Raw genomic sequence first — 27,613 nt, forward strand, 5'->3', positions numbered from 1 at the left:
ACATAACCAAACTCCTGTAGCCAACATAACCACGGTCTTGTGGCCAACATAACCACGGTCTTGTAGCCAACATAACCACGGTCTTGTAGCCAACATAACCACGGTCTTGTAGCCAACATAACCACGGTCTTGTAGCCAACATAACCACGGTCTTGTTGCCAACATAACCAAAGGGGTACAACAAGCCACATTGCAACCTACCACAACACGTCTACTGGTATAAGAGACGTACCGAGTACCTGTAATGTACCGTTAAGCACCCAGCCGTTTATACGTGGTAGCTGAAGCACTGTGTAAAACCTGGTCAGTGAATGGTACCAGGCAGAGTCAGGGCCGAGGGGGGTGAGGGACGAGGGCAGAGACAGGGAGGAGGGAGAAGAATGGGAGATGAGGCGGGACGAGGTGGAGATGTGGGGGAGGAGGAGGAGGATTCATAACATATAACCCACCCCATCCACAGACCTATCACCTCACCCTCACCCATCCTCACTCACAACCTCCTCCCAACACCCACCATCATCCATCCCCCACCCATCACTCCCTCAGACCCATCACCACCCCCCTCATCCTTACCCTCATCCATCACCCACCCTCACCCCATCACCACTCAAATCCACTCACTCCCCAACACCCACCCTCATCCATCACCCACCCCTCACCCTCACCATTACCCACCCACCCCCATCCACCCTCATCCATCACCCACCCACAAACCTCATCCATCACCCACCCTCATCCATCACCCCCACCAGTATAATACAAAATCCAAATAATACTAAATAAATTAATTAAATAAACCATTGGAAAAATAATTAAACACTGAATCGCAAATTAATTAAAAAAACCAGTTGAACAAAATTTTAATTAAAACAACAAGAGAAATTAAAATCAAATAATGACTATGATAAGACCGTGTAAACATTGAATTAAGCTAAGAATACCAGTATCATTAATTATAACTTTTAATATTAATACTTAAATACAACACAGTCTTTCCACAACACAGTAACTACTGGAGAGAAGTAATGTAACAACACAGTAACACTATCAGAAGAGAGTAATGTAAACACCAACTGATAACACTAAAAAGCAGAAGTAATGTAACACAACACAGTAACACTATAGAAGAGTAATGTAACACAACACAGTAACACTACATAAGGGAGTAATGTAACACAACACAGTAACACTATAGAAGAGAGTAATGTAACACAACACAGTAACACTACATAGGAGTAATGTAACACAACACAGTAACACTACACAACACAGTAACACAACACAACACCCATCCTTTGACAACATCGAACTATGGTCTGGTGGGTGAAGTGTAGAAGTAACACAAACGCCGCCCTACAGTGTCAACAAAAGATGACCGTCACGTCTGGCTGCTGCAGGAGATGATAACGGGCGTGCACCTGAAGAAGGCGATGAAGGGGGAGGAGGGGGAGAAAGAGGAGGGGCAGGAGAGGAGGAGGAGGAAGAGGGGGAGGAGGGAAAGAGGAGGAAGAGGGAGGAGGAGGAAGAAGAGGAGGATGAGGGGGAGGAGGGAGGAGGGAGAAGAGGAGGGAGGAGGAGAGGAGGAGGAAGAGGGGGGGAGACGAAGCAAAACAAAACAGAAGGTTGGAAAGACTAAGTAAATAATACAGCAGCGAATGAAGAAATAATCAAGATAACCTTGGAGATTCTTCATTCCAAATACATTATAACTGAACGTTCATCAACGCTCTTTTTGCCTACCGATGAAAACAAGACAACAACTGCAATGACTGAACAACACACACACACACACACACAGACAGAGACAGACAGACAGACACGAACGACAGACAGACAGACAGACAGACAGACAGACAGACAGACAGACAGACACACACACACAGACACACACACAGACACACACACACACAGACACACACACACACACACACACACACACACAATAAATGAAAACCACGCGCACGCACGACAATAACCACTACTACACAGATACACAAGCACACGCCTCGGGCAAAAAAAAATCCAGCAACAGTTAGTGACCAACACACACACACACACCAATGATAAAGGAAAAGTATTACCCGTTTACCTCGGCAGGGCACGTAACGGCCACCACTCGTGCCCTGCCCGACCTCACAATTTGGCATCAATCTACACGAACGTGGGCATGTTGTGCGTTGATTGGTTCCCGCCTAACATGACGTCAGCGAATGTCCCTTCCTCTATTGGGTAATATTAAGCTTGGATTACATGAAGATTAGGCACCCCAGCTTATTCCACCTAATGATTAAACACCTAAAAGGCAACTTAACTTAATCTAACACTATGCCAACTATAACTAACCTATCCCAACTCCAACTCGCCTAACCTAACCTAACCTAACTCTACCTTCTTCCTAACTCCTTAACCTAACCTAACCCTGAGGTAACATGGTTGTTAGCTGTCAGGTGAATAATAAGCTAGGAGGGGGGGGGATGGGGGAGGGAGGGAGGAGGAAGGGAGGAGGAAGGAGGAGGGGAAGGGAGGAGGGATAAGGAGGGAAAAGGGAGGGGTGAATCTTCAGGTGACCCAACTCGTCATTTCACTACTCAACACCCGGAAGCAAACGGTGAAGGTGGTCACAGGCGTGGCTCTAGTGCCCCACTTGTGCTAGTGTGTGTGTGTGTGTTTGTGTGTGTGTTGGTGTGTGTGTGTGTGTGTGTGTGTGTGTGTGTGTGTGCGCGTGTGAAAAAAATATGTTAGGAAATTAAACACAGGAAGGAATGTCGCTCAGATATCTACAGTAAGGAGTTAAAAATGGTAAAAAAGTTGGGTTAGGTTATCATCCAAAGTGGTTAGGTTAGGTTGGTTAAAGTTACCATCAGTGGTTGGGTTAGGTTACCATCAGGGTGGTTAGAGTTGGATTACCATCAGGTGGTTAGGTTAGTTTGGTTAGGTTGAGTTACCATCAGGGTGGTTAGGTTAGGTTACCATCAGGGTGGTTGGGTTAGGTTTGGTTAGGTTAGGTTACCATCAGGTGGTTAGGTTTTGGTTGTTAGTTACCATCAGGGTGGTTAGGTTAGAGTTGCCATCAGGGTGGTTAGGTTAGGTTTGGTTAGGTTAGGTTACCATCAGGTGGTTAGGTTTGGTTAGGTTAAGTTACCATCAGGGTGGTTAGGTTAGGTTACCATCAGGTGGTTAGGTTAGGTTTGGTTAAGTTACCATCAGGTGGTTAGGTTAGGTTACCATCAGGGGTTGGGTTTGGTTAGGTTGAAGTTACCATCGGGGTGGTTGGGTTGGGTTACCATCAGGGGTGGTTGGTTGAGTTGGTTACCACATGGTTGACATCAGGTGGTTGGGTTGGGTTACCATCAGGGTTAGGTTGGGTTGAGTTACCATCAGGGTGGTTAGGTAGTTACCATCAGGTGGTTGGGTTAGTTACCATCAGGTGGTTGGGGTTAGGTTTGGTTGGGTTACCATCAGGGATTGGTTAGGTTGGGTTACCATCAGGGTGGTTAGGTTAGGTTTGTGTTAGGTTACCATCAGGGTGTTAGGTTAGGGTTTGGTTAGGTTACCATCAGGGTGGTTAGGTTAGGTTAGGTTTGGTTAGGTTACCATCAGTGGTAGGTTAGGTTAGGTTTGGTTAGGTTACCATCAGGGTGGTTAGGTTAGGTTTGCTAGGTTACCATCAGGGTGGTTAGGTTAGGTTACCATCAGGGTGTGGTTAGGTTAGGTTACCATCAGGTGGTTAGGTTAGGGAGGTTAGCTACCACAGGGGTTAGTGGTTAGGTTACCATCAGTGGGGTTAGGTTAGGTTACCATCAGGTGGTTAGGTTAGGGTTTGCTAGGTTACCATCAGGTGGTTAGGTTAGGGTTGGTTAGGTTACCACTGGGTATGGTTAGGTTTGGTTAGGTTAGGTTACCATCAGGTGGTTAGGTTAGTTGGTTAGGTTACCATCAGGTGGTTAGGTTAGGTTTGGTTAGGTTACCATCAGGGGTTAGGTTAGGTTGTAGGTTACCATCAGGGTGTAGGTTAGGTTTGGTTAGGTTACCATCAGGTGGTTAGGTTAGGTTACCATCAGGGTGGCTAGTCGCAAGGTGCAATAAGCAAGGAGGTGGGGGGCTAATCTTCAGGTGATCCTAAACTAATTACATTGATACTGATTAGATAAATTGATCGAAGCGGCAATAATATCAATAATTGAAGGGAGAGAGAGAGAGAGAGAGAGAGAGAGTCTAGGCACTTGAGATATCTGAAAAGTAAAAACAAAAGAAAGAATAAAAAAAAAGACCCAAAGGAGAAATGGAACAAATGAACAAAAAGAAGGAAGAAGAAGAAGAGGAAGAAGAAAAAAGGAAGGAAGAAAGGAAGAAAAGGAAGAAGGAAGGAAGAAAAGGAAGAAGGAAGAAGAGGAAGAAAAAAGGAAGGAAGAAGAAAGGAAGAAGGAAGAAAAGGAAGAAGAAGGAAGGAAGAAGGATAAGAAGAAGAAAGGAAGAAGGACGAAGAGGAAGAAGAAGAATAATCTGTAACAACTAGCCCGGTACAAATGGGGACGCGTGAGGAGTTCCCCAGACTACAGTACAAGACCTTAAAGCCACACTCCCCTCCACCCTGGCCTCTTACTGCACCTTCAGGCGTACCTGTCCCCAACACCTGTCTCTCACACACACACACCTGTACCCTCCTACACCTGTCAGCCACACACTTGTACCCTCCTACACCTGTCACACACACACTTGTACCCTCCTACACCCGTCACACACACACACGTGTACCCTCCTACACCTGTCAGCAACACACGTGTACCCTCCTACACCTGTTACACACACACCTGTACCCTCCTACACCTGTCAGCAACACACGTGTACCCTCCTACACCTGTCACATACACACCTGTACCCTCCTACACCTGTCACACACACACCTGTACCCTCCTACACCTGTCACACACACACCTGTACCCTCCTACACCTGTCACACACACCTGTACCTCAATTTTCTCTTCATCTCCCGGTGGCTGTGGGTACGACCTGCCAACCCCCGCCCCCCTTTATGATCAGCGTCTATCAAGCTTGTATTACATCTATCAAGCTTGTATTACGTCTATCAAGCTTGCATTACGTCCATCAAGCTTGCATTACGTCCATCAAGCTTGTATTACGTCTATCAAGCTTGTATTACGTCTATCAAGCTTGTATTACGTCTATCAAGCTTGTATTACGTCTATCAAGCTTGTATTGCATCTAGCAAGCTTGTATTACGTCTATCAAGCTTGTATTACGTCTATCAAGCTTGTATTACATCTATCAAGCTTGTATTACGTCTATCAAGCTTGTATTACGTCTATCAAGCTTGTATTACGTCTATCAAGCTTGTATTACGTCATCAAGCTTGTATTACGTCTATCAAGCTTGTATTACGTCTCTCCCCTTGTGTAAGAGAGCAGGTGGGGTGAAGCCTCAGTGATCCACCAGCCAAATGTTACTCTCAATTACTAATGGCTCTTGAGGGCGTCTATATCCAGGTATAAGAACACGTGGGAGTTTATTACGCAGGTGTTGTGTTGGGTTGTGTGTGTGTGTGTGTGTGTGTGTGTGTGTGTGTGTGTGTGTGTTAGGGGGGAAATTGTAAAAACAAGAATGGGTTTAACGTTAGCTATTGTAATAAAACAAAAGGTTTAGGGTTTAAAATATATATATATACCTGTATACTGTCTCGGGGTAACACTGTGTAATATCTACCAGACTGAAGTACTTAGCATCCTATCTACCAACATTCACCTACCAGCAGCAATAACATCCATCTACCAACATTCACCTACTAGCAACAATAACATCCATCTACCAGCAGCAAAAACATCCATCTACCAACATTCACCTACTAGCAACAACAACATCCATCTACCAACATTCACCTACCAGCAGTAGTAACATCCATCTACCAGAAGCAGAAACAACAACATCCATCTACCAACATTCACCTACCAGCAGTAGTAACATCCATCTACCAGAAGCAGAAACAACAACATCCATCTACCAACATTCACCTACCAGCAATAGTAACATCCACCTACCAACACCAACATCCACCTACCAGCAGCAGTAACATCCACCTACCAACACCAACATCCACCTACCAGCAATAGTAACATCCACCTACCAACACCAACATCCACCTACCAGCAGCAGTAACATCCAACCTACCTCCAACAACAACCACCATCTTCTAGTGTATTATGACCAAACTACCACACAACCAGTAGTACCATACATAACAACCAATTACAACTGTACTACATCAGCTGTTACAACCCAGGAACACAGTGTTGTTGTTGCTGTTCTCTAGGTGTTGTTGTTGTTGTTGTTCTCTAGGTGTTGTTGTTGTTGTTCTATGTGTGTTGTTGTTGTTCTCTAGGTGGTGGTGTTATATACACTACATGGTCAAGGTCTCTATCCTCAGGCTTAAGGACAGGACCATCCCCCTCCCCCAGTTCCTATTCCTATCATCCAGTCAAGTTAGGTTAAAGTCTATGAAAGGTTAGGTTAAGGTCAGGGTAGGTTAGGTTAAGGTCAGGGAAGGTTAGGTTAGGTTAAGGTCAGGGAAGGTTAGGTTAAGGTCAAGGTAGGTTAGGTTAAGGTTAGGGAAGGTTAGGTTAAGGTTAGGGAAGGTTAGGTTAAGGTCAAGGTAGGTTAGGATAATGTCAGGGAAGGTTAGGTTAAGGTTAGGGAAAGTTAGGTTAAGGTTAGGGAAGGTTAGGTTAAGGTCAGGGAAGGTTAGGTTAGGTTAAGGTCAAGGTAGGTTAGGATAATGTCAGGGAAGGTTAGGTTAGGTTAGGGTCAGGGCACACACACACACACAGTGGGCTAGCTCTCTCTCTCTCTCTGGTACAGAATGGGTTTACATGTAATAAACACTGGATACACCAAGTCTCATCGCTGTGACGCCCACATATGAAAAAGATCACAGGATGCACGACACAATGTAAACAAACACCGCCATATGATCAGTGAGAGCACACACACACACACACACACACAGTGACCCTCGTAAAACGTTGGTGTTGTGACAGAGGAATCCTCCACAACCTGAAGGTGGTGGTGGGGCGTCCCCCTACATGACAACACCGACCAAATATCAGGCTGACAGAGCTCACCCTAAGAATACTCCCGCTCTACACTACACCCTCGCTGATGACAACATCCAAAATAGCGGCTTTACTGGGGCACGGGACGGGATACTGGGGAGGGGGTTATGGGCAGTTGGAGGGGGAGGAGGAGGGGGTGAGGGGAAGAGGAAGGGGTGAAGGTTTCATACAGAGGAGGGAGGAAGCGTAGTAACCTCAAGTGGCCACAAGCAGCCACTGTCCAGAAGCTCTTCACCACCACACTGCTCCTTCCCTCAGGACATTCTGGCGCCAACACTTACATCATCTCCTCCACGGCCTCACCTTTACTCCACCACCACCAACACACCCCAACTTTCCACACAGTAATTCTCTGACTCGTTTATTCTTCAGTACAGGTCACTCTGTTGGCTATACTGGCCTTCGGAGGGCAATACATCATGTGAACTTTCCTCTGTTAGCCATTAAAAAAATTCCTTTGTTATAGATTTCAATTAGCGACAGCAGATACTTCACATGTGGAGATAGAACGGAGGTCAAGAGGTCGCGCCACACAGCGAGGTATTGCATCATAGGTCACACGACCAATAAAACAGGTGGGTGAGTGAACCAGCACTGTGTGGGGCTTTTAATATACCACCTATGTATGTAATAAGTCATTTATGTCCAATGTATATTTTCAGCCTTCGGGCTGCAGAACTTTTCAATAAACCGTAAATTATTATCATTATTATTATTATAACACCCCACGTGCACCTGCTGTCTGGCTTACTGATATTGACTCTTATATCAACTCTTAATCAACTATATTAACTATGGGATATAAAGTGAGTGTTAGAAGACATGATATATTGATATAAGAGTAAGATGTAAGACTAGACGTGAGGGCCTGACGTGTGGCACAGCTGAGGCTCTCAGTCTTGGTCCTCACCAGCGGGGAGTCATCACTCACTCGACTACACTAGAGACATCACCCCACCTACTATCTCCGTGCCGCCACACAGCCTCAGATAAAGTACAACGCCAGTGTCGTCACCCCTGAAATACACGCCAGCATCCCAACACAATGCAGTTATAATATGCAGCAGTGAGGCGATAATGTACGGGTACTGACCTTATCATAGCTATCCCACTGGTGGAGTTCACGCTCCAGGTCAGCCAGAGACTCGGAGAGGCGGCGTAGCGATGCCATCACCTGTGTGGCTACCTGGCCTGGGAAGTCACACGTGTCGGCGGGGAGGGGCACCTGTTCACGCCTCGGGGGTTACACCTGCTTCCTGTGTCGCCACCGACAATTTCCGCCCTCACTCAATCTAACTATTTCGGCTGTTGCCGTGTTATGAGTCACGGCCACTCTACCCACTTGACACCTGTGATCACGTGGTTCAAAATGATGTTGTGATGGAGATTTAAGGAGGCACGATGCACTAGCACGCTCCCAAACACCACGCTAACACAAGAAGACTTCCACCTAGCATGTTGAGCGCCACGAACTGTCAACCACAAGATGGATACAGCCACACCCACAACCAGCTGGTAACCACAACACTGTCCTTACGACTGACGAAGCAGAAGGACCGCCAGCATCGACCGTCTGCCTAGGTCGAGTAAGACACACTGACTGGTGTGGGGGAGCGTCCCCCTGGCGTGGGCACACAGGAAACCCACCAAGACGCCGCTGGCTCGTGGCTCATACCCACTGCCACCACTGGTCAACACGCCTTTCCGGATGCGACGACCAACCCGGACCGGATGAGGCGAGGCGCTCACTCTCACTCCCTCGCCTTGATCTTAACACCTCGTCACACACGTTTTCTCCGTCTTCACTTCTTCCTCTGAGGCGCCGCTGTTAGCGACTGTGGCTACCTAGCTGTTGCCTACTGACAGCTGCGGCATCTCACGAGAAGCGGAAATGGCGACCAGCTGAGTGCCGTCACAGGTCTTGCGGCAGCCTTGTATTGCGACCGCACACCTCCCACTCCCACAAGTAAGGAGTGGAGAAGGAGGATGGAGAGGAGAGGAGAGGGGGAGGGGGAGGGGGAGGGGGGTGACTCACTGGGCGGTGATCACACTTTGTAAATCCCGGGCTAAGTTTTTGGTCGCATTCATACCAGTTGTTAATCCAGGTCAGGAGAGAGTGTGCTCCAAGTTACGGACTGGGACGTGGTATTTAAGGATTAAACATTCACGGTGAGAGGCACAATGGAGGCTTAGCAAAATCAAGAACCTGGTAGAGTTATGAACACTGCTGCCAGACTCTGCTTGTGAGAGACTCGTTGGCGTGGTTGAGTCACAGACGCGGTAGTCTGGAGGGCGAGGTACAGTAGTCATGAACACCGCCGCGCCGTGGAGGAAGACAACACTACCTGGAACTATGACACGAGAGAAGCCAAGGAGGAGGGCGTCGGGTGAGCCACCAACAGGGCGGCGGCGTCAGTCGAGAGAGCGGGAAAAAGCGCACCAAGCTCCCCCCCCCCCCTCACCAGGTGACTCTCTCCTCACCACCTCGAGGTGAGAGGAGAGAGGGTCATTGACTGCTAAGTAGGAGGCACTGAGTTCTAAAGTGTGACGTCCGCCTCAGGTACAAGATGAATAAGTGAGAAGAAAGAAGAAATATGAAAGAAGGAAAATTATGAAGGGTAAAGAAGAGGATAATGACGAGGAGAGAAGGAGGGGGGAGACGACCCGACACTGGGCTATCATGACCAACAATGCATCACTTCACAACACAGAAGCCATACAAAAAATAACAGCTGACTCGTACTCGATGATGATGTGTGTGTGTGTGTGTGTGTGTGTGTGTGTGTGTGTGTAGCAGCTTTAAGACGAGAGATCAAAATAAGTAATGAGCACAAGCAACCCCAGCAACTCTCATCGTGCTCATAATGTTGTCATCGTGCTCAAGGGGTTAAGTCATCGTGCTCAAGGGGTTAAGTCATCGTGCTCAAGGAGGTTAAGTCATCGTGCTCAAGGGGTTAAGTCATCGTGCTCAAATGGTTCAGTCATCGTGCTCAGGGCGTTAAGTCATCGTGCTCAAGGGTTAAGTCATCGTGCTCAAGGTTAAGTCATCGTGCTCAAGGGTTAAGTCATCGTGCTCAAATGGTTCAGTCATCGTGCTCAAGGGATTAAGTCATCGTGCTCAAGGGGTTAAGTCATCGTGCTCAAGGGGTTAAGTCATCGTGCTCAAATGGTTCAGTCATCGTGCTCAAGGGGTTAAGTCATCGTGCTCAAGGGGTTAAGTCATCGTGCTCAAGGAGGTTAAGTCATCGTGCTCAAGGGGTTAAGTCATCGTGCTCAAATGGTTCAGTCATCGTACTAAAAAAATTTGTACTTTCCTACTTCCCATCATGTTCACAAGCTGACCTACTACATCTACTAACCACTAAAGCTACTTCCTCTAAAATCTCCTTCCCTCCCTAGTGGCACTTTCGACTATAGAGAGCCACTACTGTACCCCTAAAGAGCCACCCCTATAGATAAGGGCATCTTGAACCCCTTTCCCTTCGCTTGATTCCTTTCCTTCTCTTCCCTCACCCCCTTCCTTTCCTTCACCCTTACCCTTCCCTCCCACCCCTAACCTTCACATCCTCCATCCCCTCATCCCCTTCCTTCCCTTCCCTTCCCTCACCCCTTTCACTGACAGACCCCTTCACCAAGACCTCAGTATTTGCCTCACTCATAAAAACAGGTCCCCAGCCAGCGATACGTGTACACAGACCGCATTCTTGGACGGCGTGTGTATTTGGGGCCGTGACGCGCGACTAGCATACATCACGGACACTGGGGGTATGTTGCCACCACGGACACTGGGGGTATGTTGCCACCACGGACACTGGGGGTATGTTGCCACCACGGACACTGGGGGTATGTTGCCACCACGGACACTGGGGGTATGTTGCCACCACGACACTGGGGGTATGTTACCACGGACACCGGGGTATGCTGCCACCGACACTGGGGGGATGTCACGGACACTGGGGGTATGTTGCCACCACGGACACTGGGGGTATGTTGCCACCACGGACACTGGGGGTATGTTGCCACCACGGACACTGGGGGTATGTTGCTACGGATATGGGTACTATGAAGCGATCCTCAATCTTGGATACCAACAAAAAAGTTTAAGGAAATGAAAATAAAATAAAAAAGACGTAGAAGTTCATAAGAAGAAAAGAAGTACACAAGAAAATAGAATATAATGAAAAAATTAAAAATAATTAGGAGTTTCCAAGACCAGAGAGAGAGAGAGAGAGAGAGACGAACTATGACGAAGAAAAGTTTCGCAAAAATTCAATGATGTCACCACTAAGACATAATGGCGTCACTACTAAGACATAATGACGTCACGAACTGAGGCCTCATGACATCACCACTCGGTACTTCCCCGTTGCCAATTTCCTCCTGGGGAAGATTACCTCCAGTCACCACCACTTCTCGCAACTACCTGGAGGAGAGGCAGTGTCACCGGGAGGAGTAGAGATAGCAGGATCAGGAGGAGGAGAGGCACCAGGAGGAGAGGCAGCAGAGACCATCACCAAGACAGCCTTCACTATCACAACACCAAGAAAACCTGTTTGACTTCACTATAAAACCTGCATAAAATTATTCGAGCCAAGAGAGGGGGAAGGGGGGAGGGGGAAAGGAGGTGGGGGAGGAAGAGGGAAAAGGAGGTGGGGGCGGGGAGGGGGAAAGGAGGTGGGGGAAGGGGAGGGGGAAAGGAGGTGGGGGAGGGAAGAGGGAAAGGAGGCGGGGGAAGGGGAAGAGGGAAAGGAGGTGGGGGGAAAGGAGGTGGGGGAAAGGGGAGGTGGGGGAAAGGAGGTGGGGGAAGGGGAGGGGGGAAAAGAGGGGAAGGGGGGGAGGGGGAAAGGAGGGGAGGGGCAGAGGAAAGGAGGTGGGGGAAGGGAAGAGGGAAAGGAGGTGGGGGGGAAGGGGAAGAGGGAAAGGAGGTGGGGGAGGAGGGAAGTAGGTGTGGGGGAGGGGCATTGCAACAGCTGACATACAAGTTAGTAGACCAATGAGGATTTGAATGCCCCCAAGCTACTTTACCTCATGATTAAACGCCCTAACGCTACCTGGGCGGGTTAGGGGTAGGTTGGGTTGGGCAGGGGTTGGGCTGGGTAGGGGTAGGTTAGGTAGGGTAGGTTAGGTAGGGTAGGTAGGGGGCTTGGCAGGGCAGGTTAGGCAGGGTTGGGCTGGGCTTGGTAGGGTAGGGTTGGGCTGGGGCTCTGGGCAGGGCAGGGTTGGGTTTGGTAGGGCAGGGGTTGCTGGGTTTGGCAGGGTAGGGGTTGGGGTTGCTGGGTAGGGTAGGGTAGGGCAGGTAGGGTAGGTGATAGGGTAGGGTAGGGTAGGGTAGGTTAGGTAGGGTATCATTAGATGAAACAAAGCTGGGGGTTAGGTTAGCGTTAAGGTGGTTGTGTAATTAATCTTAAGGTGATGCAAACTTTATGTGATCCAAAATTAAATACACTGTAGCCTTTATCATCCTCACTCAGGTGGAAACAAAAAATTACCGTAGGTGGACCTTTGAGAATACCAGCTTGGCTTATCTTACGGGATGACCTCACTAGAAACCAGAACATTTAACAGAACTTTTACCAGGGAACAGTAGAGAAAGTATGGCGAGCAGGAAGAGGCTGAGTGTTGGTCTGACGCGGTGCACCTGTAAACGTTTCTATAGCAGGCAGGAGGCGTAGGAGTGTTGGTCTGACGCGGCGCACCTGTAAACGTTTCTATAGCAGGCAGGAGGCGTAGGGAGCAAGGGGCTGACGCGGCGCACCCAAACGCTTTACAGCGCGGGGAGATGAGAGTGTTGGTCTGACGCGGCGTACCTGTAAACGTTTTCTTTGTATAGCAGGCAGGAGGTGGTGGATGTTGAATTGACGCGGCGCACCTGTAAACGTTTTACAGCAGACAGGAGGCGTAGGAGTGTTGGTCTGACGCGGCGTACCTGTAAACGTTTTATAGCAGGCAGGAGGCGTAGGAGTGTTGGTCTGACGGTGGTGTAACGGTAAACGTTTTATAGCAGGCAGGAGGCGTAGAGTGTTGGTCTGACGCGGGCGTACCTGTAAACGTTTTATAGCAGGCAGGAGGCGTAGGAGTGTTGGTTCGACTTCGAAGTGTACCTGTAAACGTTTTACAGCAGGCAGGAGGCGTAGGAGTGTTATTCGACGCGCGCACCTGTAAACGTTTTATAGCAGGCAGGAGGCGAGAGTGTTGGTTTGACGCGTGGCGTACCTGTAAAACGTTTCTTTTACAGCAGGCAGGAGGCGTAGGAGTGTTATTCGACGCGGCGCACCTGTAAACGTTTTCATAGCAGGCAGGAGGCGCAGGAGTGCTGGTCTGACGCGGCGTACCGGTAAACGTTTCTATAGCAGGCAGGAGGCGTAGGAGTGTTGGTCTGACGCGGCGTACCTGTAAACGTTTTATAGCAGGCAGGAGGCGTAGGAGTGTTGTCTGACGCGGCGTACCTGGTAAACGTTTTATAGCAGTGCAGGAGGCGCAGGGAGTGTTGGTCTGACGCGGCGTACCTGTAAACGCTTCTATAGCAGGCAGGAGGCGTAGGAGTGTTGGTCTGATCGCGGCGCACCTGTAAAACGTTTTATAGCAGGCAGGAGGCGTAGGAGTTATTCGACGCGGCGTACCTGTAAACGTTTCTATAGCAGGCAGGAGGCGTAGGAGTGTTGGTCTGACGCGGCGTACCTGTAAACGTTTCTATAGCAGGCAGGAGGCGTAGGAGTGTTGGTCTGACGCGGCGCACCTGTAAACATTTCTGTCACGGCGTGGAGAGGCGGGCCGGAAGCTACTAATTACTCGTACTGGCTGAGGTACAGAATACAATGCGATGACGTAAGGAACATTAAAATCCCTCAGTAGGAGAAAATAAAACCCAGATAAAAGAGAGAACTATATAGTGTAATAATAATAACAGGAAAATGTCCCTCCCTCCCTCCCTCCCTCCAACTCACAGTGTTCAGGAAAGGGAGAGAGAGGAGAGAGAGAGAGAGAGAGAGAGAGAGAGAGAGAGAGAGAGAGAGAGAGAGAGAGAGAGAGAGAGAGAGAGTAGGGAGGGAATTTTTTCTGCGACACCCTATATATATATATATGTCGACAGCAGCAGACGAAGTTGAAATGGGAAGAAATCGAACCATATCAACTCAGGCATAGCACCAGTATAGTCACGCCAGTACCCCAATACTGACACTGAGTGATTATCAAAGCTTAACGTTAACTTAATCTAATTCCCGGGTTAATCTTCTGGTGAAATAAGCTGGGGTGTCTAATCTTCAAGTGAAATAAACTGGGGTGTCTAATCTTCAGGTGAAATAAGCTGACTAATCTTCGTGGTTAAGCTGTGTCTAATCTTCCGGTAAAATAAGCTGGGGTGTCTAATCTTCAGGTGAATTAAGCTGGGGTGTCTAATCTTCATGTGATCCAATAATTTGACCATAAGTGACGAAACTGATAAGCGCCGCCTAAATCGCTTCATTAGCTAAGTGTTATATCAAATATATTTAACCTAAAGAAACACTGAATTTACCGTGTGTGTGTGTGTGTGTGTGTGTATGTGTGTGTGTGTGTGTGTGTGTGTGTGTGTGTAGACCCTGGGGACGCGTATCCTATGTTGACGTCACAGGGGTAAGAGGTTATAATCATTTCCTGCATACTTGCGACGCTACAGGGCCAATGACGTCACATGTTTATATTAAATCAGCTGTGAGGCGTCAACAGGACCAGAGATTAGGTACAACAGCTGATGCTCTCTCTCTCATCCCGTCGAGAGAGAGAGAGAGAGAGAGAGAGAGAGAGAGAGAGAGAGAGAGAGAGAGAGATAAAACGTGTATATAATTCCATTCAAATAAAAAATCTATTCAAGTGAGAAAATTTTAGTGTTCCTTTAAATTATTGAATCACCTGAATATTAGCCACCCCAAGCTTATTTCACCTGATGATTAGACACCCAAGCTTATTTCACCTGAAGATTAGACACCCCAGCTTATTTCACCTGAAGATTAGCCACCCTAAAGCTTATTTCACCTGAAGATTAGACACCCCAGCTTATTTCACCTGAATATTAGCCACCCCAAGCTTATTTCACCTGAAGATTAGACACCCCAGCTTATTTCACCTGAAGATTAGCCACCCTAAAGCTTATTTCACCTGAAGATTAGCCACCCTAAAGCTTATTTCACCTGAAGATTAGCCACCCTAAAGCTACCTGGGTGAGTTAAACTTTCACCAAACGTTTACACCAACTTTCACCAAACGTTTACACTAACTTTCACCAAACGTTTTAACCAACTTTCACCAAACGTTTACACTAACTTTCACCAAACGTTTTAACCAACTTTCACCAAACGTTTACACTAACTTTCACCAAACGTTTACACCAACTTTCACCAAACGTTTACACTAACTTTCACCAAACGTTTTAACCAACTTATCACCAAACGTTAACATTAATACTGGCCCATCATGCACCAGGCTGGCACCAGGGACACATATAAGTGGTCTCGTTTTCAGTTCCATGCCTCAACCAGTATCACCATCCACCAATTAGCAACAACCTACACCCCCCTCCACCAATCAGCAACAACCTACCCCCCCTCCACCAATCAGCAACAACCTACCCCCCCCTCCCCAATCAGCAACAACCTACCTCTCCCCACAAATCAACCTTCCCCGTCTCCACCAATCAAACAACCTGCCCCCCCTCTCCCCACCAATCACATCCAGTATAAAAAAATCGACTTCCATCCACCAATGTAATTTCTCAGAGACTCTCCTCCCCCCCCACACGAACACTTTTTAGAATGAAACGTCCAATTACTAAGGAATTTTTGCCTGCGTTAGTCAGCTCAATACCCGCCTTCCCTGACTGACTCACATTTTGTTTTATGTTGATTTTGTTTATAAAATTACGAGTCACTATAATAACTCGATACTAACGCAACTTTGATTTATTCTTGTTGATGTATATAAACCTCTTTAGTGATAAGTATAAGTGGTTAACTGCCATTCACGTATAACAACACAGCCTTGGCATAAATTCAAAGAGAGTTACTTGTATTAAAACATATTTATTAGCGTTTGATTAGTATAATATTCAAAAGCTTTATTCAGTTACATTTCAAAACACCTCGGCCTGTAATTGGCCAATATAAGGACGGAAAAGTAATGTGGTTGGTCACATGGATACAAAATCTGCGCAAACAAACTTCACTTTCAGTACTTCAGCGCACATTATGGACGGCCACAGGTCAAAGTTCGGCCAATGACTGTGCGGGAAAACCGTGACGTCACAGCGGTCACCTCAACAACAAGCTCGTAACCTTGCCTTCGTGTTCAGGCTCACTTCTTTACATAAACATTTCCCAGAATGTTTTCATGCAGTAAACATCATTTTCCAGCAAGTTATTATGTTTAAGTACACACTAAGTTAATGTTATCTTGTGTGAGTTATTTTTTTAGTCTTAACACTGTGCTGGGCCAGAAGTACATTTACATGGCACTTAATCTAACATAACATAAACATAACCTAACCTAACCTAACCTACCACTAACATGACAGAATTGTGAACAGGCAGCCATTACAGGTGTTGAACTTGTTGATACTTTATTCACTTAATAATTACCTAAATGATACGATACCGTCCACCCACCCACCCACACACACACACACACACACACACACACACACACACACACACAAGCATTGACAACTCTACCTTGAGTGAAGAAAAGGCCAACCCACACACGAGAAATCACTAAAACACCTTGATCAATTAACCTGCTGAGAAGTTTACCTTGAGAGAACAAAGGTGTAATGTTATCCCGACCACATATACAAGTGTCACGGATGTAATATCACCAACAGGTGTATTTTAACCAATCGCCTTGAATTAGCAGATGAACAGGTGTAACAGCTGTACCGATCCCATTAAGGTAATATACTCTGAGAAGGACAGGTGTGTTTACTAGTCCGTCACGTGGCACTTGTAAACTAAATGAACACATCCACAGGCACTGCCACGTGTGTAACCCGGAACTAAAAGGAACTATAATATCAGAGTTACATCAACCTTCCACAGTATGGACGAGTACCTAACCTAACCTAACCAAACCTAACCTAACCAAACCAAACCTAACCAAACCTCACCTCACCTAACCAAACCTAACCTAACCAAACCAAACCTAACCAAACCTCACCTCACCTAACCAAACCAAACCTAACCAAACCAAACCTAACCATCAGCTGACGCACCACGAGGAAATGAGTCTCATACTGCGTGTTGTATAGCTATTAACTGGTCCAAACTGAAGTGTACAATAAACACAATTTTCCGAGAACCGCGACACACACACACACACACACACACACACACACACACACACACACACACACACAGCCTTGCTTTCATTACTCCAAACACAAGGTCTAACAACACAATTGGTTCCGGTTTTAGCAAGTTACCATGAGCCTTATTTTTTATTACCCAGGAAGTGAATAACTTTACGATACATCCGAATGTTATCTTCATGCTGGTTAAAGTTAAATTATCCATCAAGATATCGTAACGTTATCCTCTACCACACATGAAGTAGCTAATGTTATGATATCAAAGGTTAAAGTCAGGTATCGTAACTTTATCCATTCATATAAAATAGATCAAAGTTACGATATCGTTAAGCTATCGTCCTGGAGGATAGGTAAGTGTCCTTCACGGTGTTAATGTTGTGATAGCGTAACATTATCCAGTCACATGAAGTAGATATGGTTAATGTTACGGTGAGGTGAATCTGATATTCGTCATGCTATCCTCCTGACCTTGCTATCCTCTACAGTACGCCTCTACCCACAGACGGCCCAGCACTCAACCTAACACCATACACATGAACGACTGAGGGAATAAAATTGAGTAGTGTATGAATACCTTCTATTTACACTCTACAGGGAACACACTTGTCCAGCTAGTACAATACAAACATACACAAGCATACAGATCATACACACACATAAATAACACATATACACATACACATACACCACCACTACTACTACTACTTTTTTTTTTTTTTTTGAAATGGCCTCCAGCCTCCCCCAATAGCCACACCTTCGCCACCATACTACTACTACTACTACTACTACTACTACTACTACTACTACTACACACATACTGGTCAGGTAGAAACAGAAAGTAGCTGATGGTCTCGTGTAAGAGGTCCATTACCTGGTGGTTATGTGTAATGGCGAAAAGCTCATGTGTAATGTACTTATTACCTCAGACAGAACTACGCAACTACGCCCTGTGGTCTGGCGTAACACTTGAGATCCCATACCAGCGGGGATGGGGGTGACGAGAGAAGTAATATAACGCTTCATTAATCACGAAACTACGCCTCTAAACACCAAGTATACGCACGAGAGAACAAACACTTACCCCCCAATACCATTTTAAAAGCACGACACAAACCCTACTCTCTCTCTCTCTCTCTCTCTCTCTCTCTCTCTCTCTCTCTCTCTGGGGTGAGGTTGTTGTGTGAAATATAACAAAGTCTAGACTGCTTTTAGTGTCCTAGTGGTCTAGAGGTAACGTTCCCCGGTCACACACATAAGATCGTGGGTTCGAGTCCTGGCAGAAACACTTACCACCAACAATAACAGGCAACACATTTCCCACGAGACTCATCACGTGAAGGAAAAGTGGTTGTAATATTGCGTGGAAGGCGGAGGAGGAGGAGGAGGAAGGAAGGAAGGAAGGAAGGAAGGAGGCCAGACCACAGCTCCCACGGTGGCTGTGTGGAGGCCGGCCGTGAGATAATGACACCACTGAGGCTGACTGAAGCATCGACTCCGAGACCCCGATACCACCACAACACAGCTTCCTAAGGTTAAATTCCCCTATACTCAGAGAGACTATGGGGACGGAACTAACCCCCCCCCCTCCCCCACCTCACCCCAAATTTAATAACTTAATTCTTTAAAATAAGGATAATTTTTTTTTGCCCTTGCTTTAAGATATATAGATGTACCTAACTGGCTCTCGGTAGGACTCACCGGATTCTCTAAGGCTCCTAAGGTCACCGTCCCATAGTAAAGGAAACTGTACTTGTAACGTAGGCCTAATAGAATTATCCAATTATCCATAACAACAAAATTTCACCCAGGGTTAAACTTTGGTTCCTTTCACTTCACTTTCACAGACGAGAGTAAAATTTCTGTGATTAATACAGTAAAGGAGAGAGAGTGACCACACGACGGGGGGGTGGGGTGGGGATGTGGGGGGGTGGGGGTGTCGGGTCATACATGTGGAAGTTGGCAATCAGAATGTGTATATGTATGTGAGGGGGGGGGGACACGCACACGCACACACGCACCCTCTCCGTCATCCAGGCTTGGGTTCTCACAGTCATGTTTTGCCTCAGATATGAACCAGTGAGAACATATCAATCTAGTTCACTTCAGTTACGACATAATGATATATTTCCCCTTAACGTGAGAAATGGCAACGAATATAACTAACTCAATTAACTTACTGAGGTATGAACTATTTCACTCCCTAACTGGAAATACAAGAACACGCCTAATTGGCTCAGTTAAACGACATAAAAGATACTCAAACGACTCAAGCGATATTTTTCCACCAACTAGAGCTGCGAGAACACATCTAATTGGCCCACTTAAGCAACAACCAAAAAGACACCCCACCCACCCCACCCACTCCCTCTCCGCCCCTTAAGTGGAGACGCGAGAAGGAATTGAAGTGCCTTACTTACGCCACGACACCAAGACGGATTCTGGTGGATTCTGTCAAGTTCGTAACGTGAGGATGAATCAAACTGGCTCAATAAACTCCAAACTCAAATATTCTTGAAACTTCGGAAGACAAAATTTTGGATCACCTGAAGATTAGCCCCTCCAAGAGCTTACAGTATTTCACCTGAAGATTAACAAACCTAACGCTACCTTGAAGGGTTAGGTTAGGTTAGGTAAAACACAAAGATGGATATAGAGAAAGAAATTAAAAGGGTCTAAAATCTCGAAATGACGGGGAAGAAGAAGGGAGAGTGAGGAGGGAAGAGGTAGGGAAGTGTGAGAGAAGAGAGGAGAGGAGGGAAGAAGAAGGGAGAGTGAGGAGGGAAGAGGTAGGGAAGTGTGAGAGAAAAGAGGAGGGAGGGAGAGTGAGGAGGAAGGTGGGAAGGTGTGAGAGGAGGAGAGGTGAGGAGGAAGAGGTGGGGTGTGAAGAGGAGGTGGGGAGGGAGGTGGGAAGGTGTGAGAGAGGTGAGGGAGGGGTTGGGAGGTGTGAGAGTGAGGAAGAGGTGGGAGGTGTGAGGAGGAGGAGGAGGGAGGTGAGGAGGGAGGTGAGAGAGGTGTGAGAGGAGAGAGGAGGAGGAAGAAGAGGAGGTGAGGAGGGAGAGGTGAGGAAGTGTGGGAGGAGAGAGAGAGGAGGAGGGGGAGGTGGGGAGGAGGAGGTGGGAGGTGTGAGAGGAGAGGGAGATGGTGACAGCGTGAGATGAGACCATAATGGAGTAACCAGTGAAGAGCCAAGTGGTGGTGGCGAACACGCATACTTTTTTCTATGCTAAGTGGGGGAATGGCGGCGGCTTACTGCATGTACTCTGATGAAACACTACAGCTGACCCACCTATGAATGTTCAGGGTCTGCTTAGTGCTTGTCCAATAGTGTCTCGTACATTAGTCCAAACAAACCAAGGCGTAGAATGGTGTCTGTGTTCCCCATTGTTGTTATTATTCAATTGTTTTGTATCTTGTATAATAACTCCCACGTGTACACCACCACCCCGCTCCGCTCCCTCCCACCCCTATTCCCAGAACAGGACGCGGCACGGGTTAAAAACTTTCTACCAGGAATCAAATTAACCTTAGTTATGGCCGGGACATTCATTCTCCACCACCACCACTGCTTCCCGCCCAACAACAACACCACTTCCCTCACACACTCACCTCCCTAACCATCACACACTCCCACACACCACCACCACACACTCCCGCACAGTCGTCACACAGGTTCCTCCCGCACGCAGCTTATTCGCACACACCTTGTTGTACAAAACTGGTCCATCAGCATATATATTACATTTTAGCTACAATTAAAATTAGAGGCCTTAAAATTTCGGTTAAAATATGACACTAAGACCTTAAATTTTCAGCTCAAGATTAATTTCAGGTCTTAAAATATCCGCAGATAGAAAGATAAAATATCCCAGAAAGCCAAGGCCAGAATATGTACCTAAGGTCTACCCTACAGGCGCAACACAGCATCCCGCGGTATTCACGTCAACACACCTTTGTTTGCACGGCCTCTCCGGAGTTTCCCGCGTCACCAAATCTCTGTTGACACGTCTTCTCAGCTGGGAGCGAATCAGCTGATGTCTGTTGACAATTTCATCACTTGGCATCACCGAGGTTTACATGTGAGATTTCCATCGGAGCAAGATGACGATTTTTGTCGGATTGGGTAAGATGAGAGTGACGCGTTTACTTAATAACAACACGAGTGCCTGATGAAGTAGCGAATTTATAAATACTGTATATATATTCTCCAGGTTTACAAATATATTACAGTATGTTATGAGACACAAGGCACATCTGTACTAATAATTTATACAGTACATTTCAAGACACGGACAGACGGAACACCACATCAATATTCGCCTGAATCTCGAGGCGCTGGAGAATAATACCCACGGATATTGGTGGCCCCGTCTTAACAATAGAAAAGGTCGGGTGCAATCGTCAGTACACCAGAGGGAAGGTCCTCACACGCGCCCTCACCATCACCACTACACTCACGTCGTCACCCTCACCACTACACTCACGCCCTCACCATCACCACCACACTCGCCGTCACCCTCCACCGCTCACGCCGTCACCCTCACCACCACACCGCCGTCACCCTCACCACCACCTCACGCCGTCACCCTCACCACCACTCACGCCGTCACCCACACCACCTCACGCCGTCACCCACCACCACACGCCGTCACCCTCCCCACCACCACCCTCACACCACCTCCGCCGTCACCCCACCACACACTCACGCCGTCACCACACACCACCTCACGCCACACCACCACACCACGCCGTCACCCACCTACCACACCACCACCTCACGCCGTCACCCACACCACCACACCCCCCTCACCACTACACTCCACGCCCCTCACCACACACGCCCTCACCATCACCACTATAATCACGCCGTCACCATCACCACCACACTCCACGCCGTCACCCTCACCACACTCACGCCGTCACCATCACCACTACCCCTCCCACCACACCACTATAATCACCATCACCCACCACACTCACGCCGTGCATCACCATCACGCCGTCATCACCACCACCTCACACCGTCACCCTCACCACTACCTCACGCCGTCACCCTCACCACCACACTCACCACCATCCACTACATTCCTCTCACCATCACGACCACACACACGCCGTCACCATCACACACACGCCCTTACCATCACCACCACACGTCCTCACCATCACCTACACTCACGCCGTCACCCACCACCACACACGCCCTCACCATCACTCACGCCGTTACCATCACACACTCAGGCCCTCACCATCACCACCACACACGTCCTCTTCAACCTCACTCACGTCACCCCCACCCCTCCCCGTCACCACTCACCACTACCATCACACCACACGCCCTCACCATCACCACTATACTCACGCCGTTACCATCACACACACGCCCTCACCATCACCACTACACTCACGCCGTCACCATCACCCCACACACACCCTCGGGGAGACACCATCTACAATGAGCTAAATAATCGGTTGATATATCCCCCCCCCCTCCTCTCCCACCGAGTTTGCCTCCCGCTGCGCTCCTCTGTCGTTATCTCCTCTCCCACTATGGTCCCTCCCATTCAGTCCTTTCCCAGTGTTTCTCCTAGATCCCTTCCACCTACTACATCAATCTCCCAGTGTGTGCCAATGAGTCATCAGCTATCGTGTCCACCGCCCTCTCTCTCTCTCTCTCTCCTCCCCCAACTACCTCTGCTCCCCCCTCTCTCGGGCCCCGCGGGGTGCCTCACCAAACACGGGGATCTTTGCACGTGTTCCGCACAGTGCCACTCTACCACGAGTACCCTCACTCAACACAAGTCCCGCCCTCAACACTTTCACAAACACTATGACGCTTCATTCACAAAACATTTACGTTATTCATGAAGAGACACAGAACGAAAAAAACTAACTTTCATTTTGCCATCGATATTCTTCTTCTACTGTAGTATGTGGATGATGACGTCAGACAATGTAGGAGGGAGTGGTGGTGAAGGTGGTGGTGGTGAAGGTGGTGGTGGTGAAGGTGGTGATGGTGAAGGTGGTGGTGGTGAAGGTGGTGGTGAAGGTGGTGGTGGTGAAGGTGGTGGTGGTGAAAGTGGTGGTGAAGGTGGGGAACCAGACAGCTCAGAGGGTCAACTCATTCAAGATTAAAACGAACCCGCTCGTTTCACTCTCAAGTTCATTTAATGAACCCCCAAGCTCTCATGTGGCAACACACGCATCCTCTTCCTGGCTTATGACTGCTGACGTGAGACGAGGACGACCCCCGGAGCTTAAAGTAATGAAGATGTTCACTTAGGGAGCAGCATCAGTGACACAGGTGTACAGAGGCGAGATCCCGACACCCCAACAGGAAAGTCTGGCCGTAAACACGTGGACTTGCATGAATACTTCTTATCCCTTCACCAACACCCCCTCCCTCTTTTGTGTACCAGCCACCCCTCCCCCTAGTCTTGTTTAAGCCCAAGTGGAGAGAATTAGTGGGTGGGAGGGAGGGAGGGAGGGGGAGGGCGGCACCAGCAGCTGTGGCAAGCCTCAACCCTCTCACGTTATAACACATATTGTTGTGTAATGGATGATACTCACCCCTGATACTACCACCTTCACTACAGTGCTGAGAGAGAGACACACCCCCAGCAGTGAATTGGTTTTTGAAAGGGTTATTTCCCAAAGGTCAAACCTCTCACCCCATTCTCACCCCCACAACCTCCTTCCTCCCCATCCACCCCATTCTTATCCCACCAACCTCCCCTCCCCCCTCACCCCATTGTACCCCATAACCCTCCCTCCCCACCCCATCACCCCATTCTTACACCCCGCCAACCTCCTCCTCAGACCTCTCTTCCCATTCTTCCCTCCATAACCTCCCTCCCTCAGACCTCTCACCCCCCCCATAACCTCCCTCACACGACACCCTGCTTATCACAATAACACAGTGAGCCTCATTACCATCAACAAGGATCTCCATTCCTGTCATTCTTTACACACAAGATGAAAGGGAAGCATGAAGCCCTGTCTGTATTGATGTTGGCCGGGAGAGAAAGGAGGGGGAGGGAGGAGGATTCAACCATTCAACATTTAGAACAAGTATGTAAAAAGTGAACCGTAGTAATTAAGTACTAAAGTAAGTAACTCATAAGTGTTAGCTGAAGTACATCAATAAGTACATCATAAGTGCATAAGTTACTAAGGCAAGTAACTCATAAGTGTGTAGGTTAACAGTTAGTGGAAATAAGTAAATTAAAGTATAAGTGAAGAGAAGTGAAAGAGAGCAGAGGTCAGGGCAATACAGTGCCAACAAGATCTGAGTGTCAGGTGTGGCTGATGAATCTGACCCTCGACTCAAGGCTTGGCACTCTGGCACTCTAGGGAGGGGAGGGGTGAGGGGAGGAGTGAGGGGAGGGGTGAGGGGAGGGGTGAGGTGGAGTGAGGGGAAGAGGGGAGAGGAAAGGGGAAACGTGAGGAGAGAGAGAGAGAGAGAGATAATGATGCTGGTTGTTGACGGAGATGAACAAAGGAGAGAGAGGAGAGGACAAAGGATGGAATAGGGAACAGGAAGAAGGGAGAGAAAAGAGACAAAAAAGGTTGTGTAAAGAGCATGGAATGAGTAATGAGGGAAGTGAGTGGAGAAAGCAATGAAAGAACGTCAGGATAGAAGATGAAATAACGAATGAAGAATATAAGAAAAAGACGGAGGAAAATAAGAACAAAAAAGACGATAGATAAGAAAAGAATGAAATTAAAGAAAGAAGAACAAGGGAAGTGAAGAAAGGAGAACGAAAATAGAAATATAAGTGGAGGAACAGCTCTCTCTTTCACACACACACACACACACACACAGCCTGTCCTTCCCTCCTTCTCTACCCTGTCCTTCCCTCTTTTTTTCCTTCTCTGTCCTTCACCTTCTTCCTCCTCCCCACTCTATCTTCCCTCTCTCACTCCTCCTCTTCTTTCCTCATCATCATTTCCTATTATACTATATTTACTACCTCATTTCTCCCACAATCCTTCCTTCCCTCTCTTCCTCAATCATCTTCCCTCCTTCATCTCCCTCACACGCATCCTCCCTCCCACACACGCACTCTCCCTCCCTCTCTCTTACACACACACACACACACCTCAATCTCACATCATCTTGACACACACACACACACACGGGAGGAAGACTGCTGCCAGACACACACACACACACACACGGGGAGGAAGTATCACAAGACACACACACACACACACACGGGGAGGAAGACCGCTGCCAAGACACACACACACACACACACGGGGGAGGAAGACTGCTGCCAAGACACACACACACACACACACACGGGGAGGAAGACCAAGACACACACACACACACACACACGGGGGAGGAAGACCAAGACACACACACACACACACACACGGGGGAGGAAGACCGCTGCCAAGACACACACACACACACACACACACACACACGGGGAGGGAAGACTGCTGCTAAGACACACACACACATTTGGGAGGAAGACTGCCAAGACACACACACACACACGGGGGAGGAAGACCACAGCAAGACACACACACACACGGGGGAGGAAGACCCCGCTGCCAAGACACACACACACACACACACGGGGAGGAAAACCGCTGCCAAGACACACACACACGGGGAGGAAGACCGCTGCCAAGACACACACACACACACACACACACACGGGGAGGGAAGGCTGCCAAGCACACACACACACACACACACACACACACACACACACACACACACACACACACACACCTGCCAGCAGAACCAGCCACCTAAAACACCCAACTCCCATCACCAGAGTTTAATGACCACGCAGCCTCACAACACCGCAGGCAATAATCTCACTAAAGGCTGAAGACATCACATGAAGATTAGGCACCCCTCACGTGAAGATTAGGCACCCCAGATAGCTTATTTCACCTGATGATTAACCACCGCTAATTTCACCTCATACACCCAGCTATAGGAAGTGTGTATTATCAAGTCAATAAAATACTCGTAAAACAATAAAAGTGAACACGGATGAAACACTCAAGCGGTACATAGTCTCTCTCTCTCTCTCACACACACACACACACAAACTCACTCACTCACTCACTCTCTCTCTCACACACACAAACTCTCTCTCTCTCTCTCTCTCTGTTTCCTCACACACACACACACACTCTCTCTCTCTCTCTCTCTCACACACACAAAGCCAGATTATCAACAACAGAGAACTTGTGATCTGACGAACTAACGAACCTCTGAACCCTTTACGGAAATAACGAAGCCATTTTTCGAAGCAATGAACCATGATTTATATATATATTTTTTTAGTTTATATCATTATGGCAGCCATTAATAAAAGTAAAATTAATTCATATTATTTTTATTTAGATCTAAAGACTGCAGAGGATAATCAATGGAGTATAAGAGGAACAAGACTTCAGTGCTTCAAGACTAAGCAATCTTAATGTTATCTGATATAATTGACGATACTGTATTTATATTATCATTATTATTATTATTATTATTATTATTATTACTATACAAAAAGTGAATTAGTTAACGTTATTATTCCCTATATCTCTAATAATTTCCTATAACCAACAACAATAATAATATGTTTAAATAAAATTACTGTAGTTTAAGACCAAACCTACTCTAAATAGTATCTGACCTGGAAACAACAATATGACCCCCTGAGTACGATGAGAACCCCCTGAATACGATGACTTACCCCTGAATACGATGACTTACCCCTGAATACGATGACTTAACCCCCTGAATACGATGACTTAACCCCCTGAATACGATGACTTACCCCTGAATACGATGACTTAACCCCCTGAATACGATGACTTACCCCCTGAATACGATGACTTAACCCCTGAATACGATGACTTACCCTGAATACGATGACTTAACCCCTGAATACGATGACTTGAACCCCTGAATACGATGACATAACCCCCTGAATACGATGACTACTCCCCTAGATACGATGACTTAACCCCTGAATACGATGACTTTACCCCTGAATACGATGACTTAACCCCGAATATGATGACTTACCCCTGCATACGACGACTACCTCTGATACGACGACTTGAATACGATGACCCTGAATACGATGACCCCTGAATACGATGACTTACCCCTGAATACTGAATACGA

General features: G+C 47.5%; 1 protein-coding gene across 1 annotated transcript in view; it reads right to left on the bottom strand.

The window, feature by feature from the left end:
- LOC121861063 (guanine nucleotide exchange factor for Rab-3A-like) overlaps positions 1-27,613 on the bottom strand; it is a 111,632-nt gene that overhangs the window by 51,385 nt on the left and 32,634 nt on the right. The window lies entirely within an intron of this gene.

This window comes from Homarus americanus, unplaced genomic scaffold, assembly GCF_018991925.1.
Source record: "Homarus americanus isolate GMGI-L3 unplaced genomic scaffold, GMGI_Hamer_2.0 scaffold8240, whole genome shotgun sequence".
NCBI lineage: Eukaryota > Metazoa > Arthropoda > Malacostraca > Decapoda > Nephropidae > Homarus > Homarus americanus.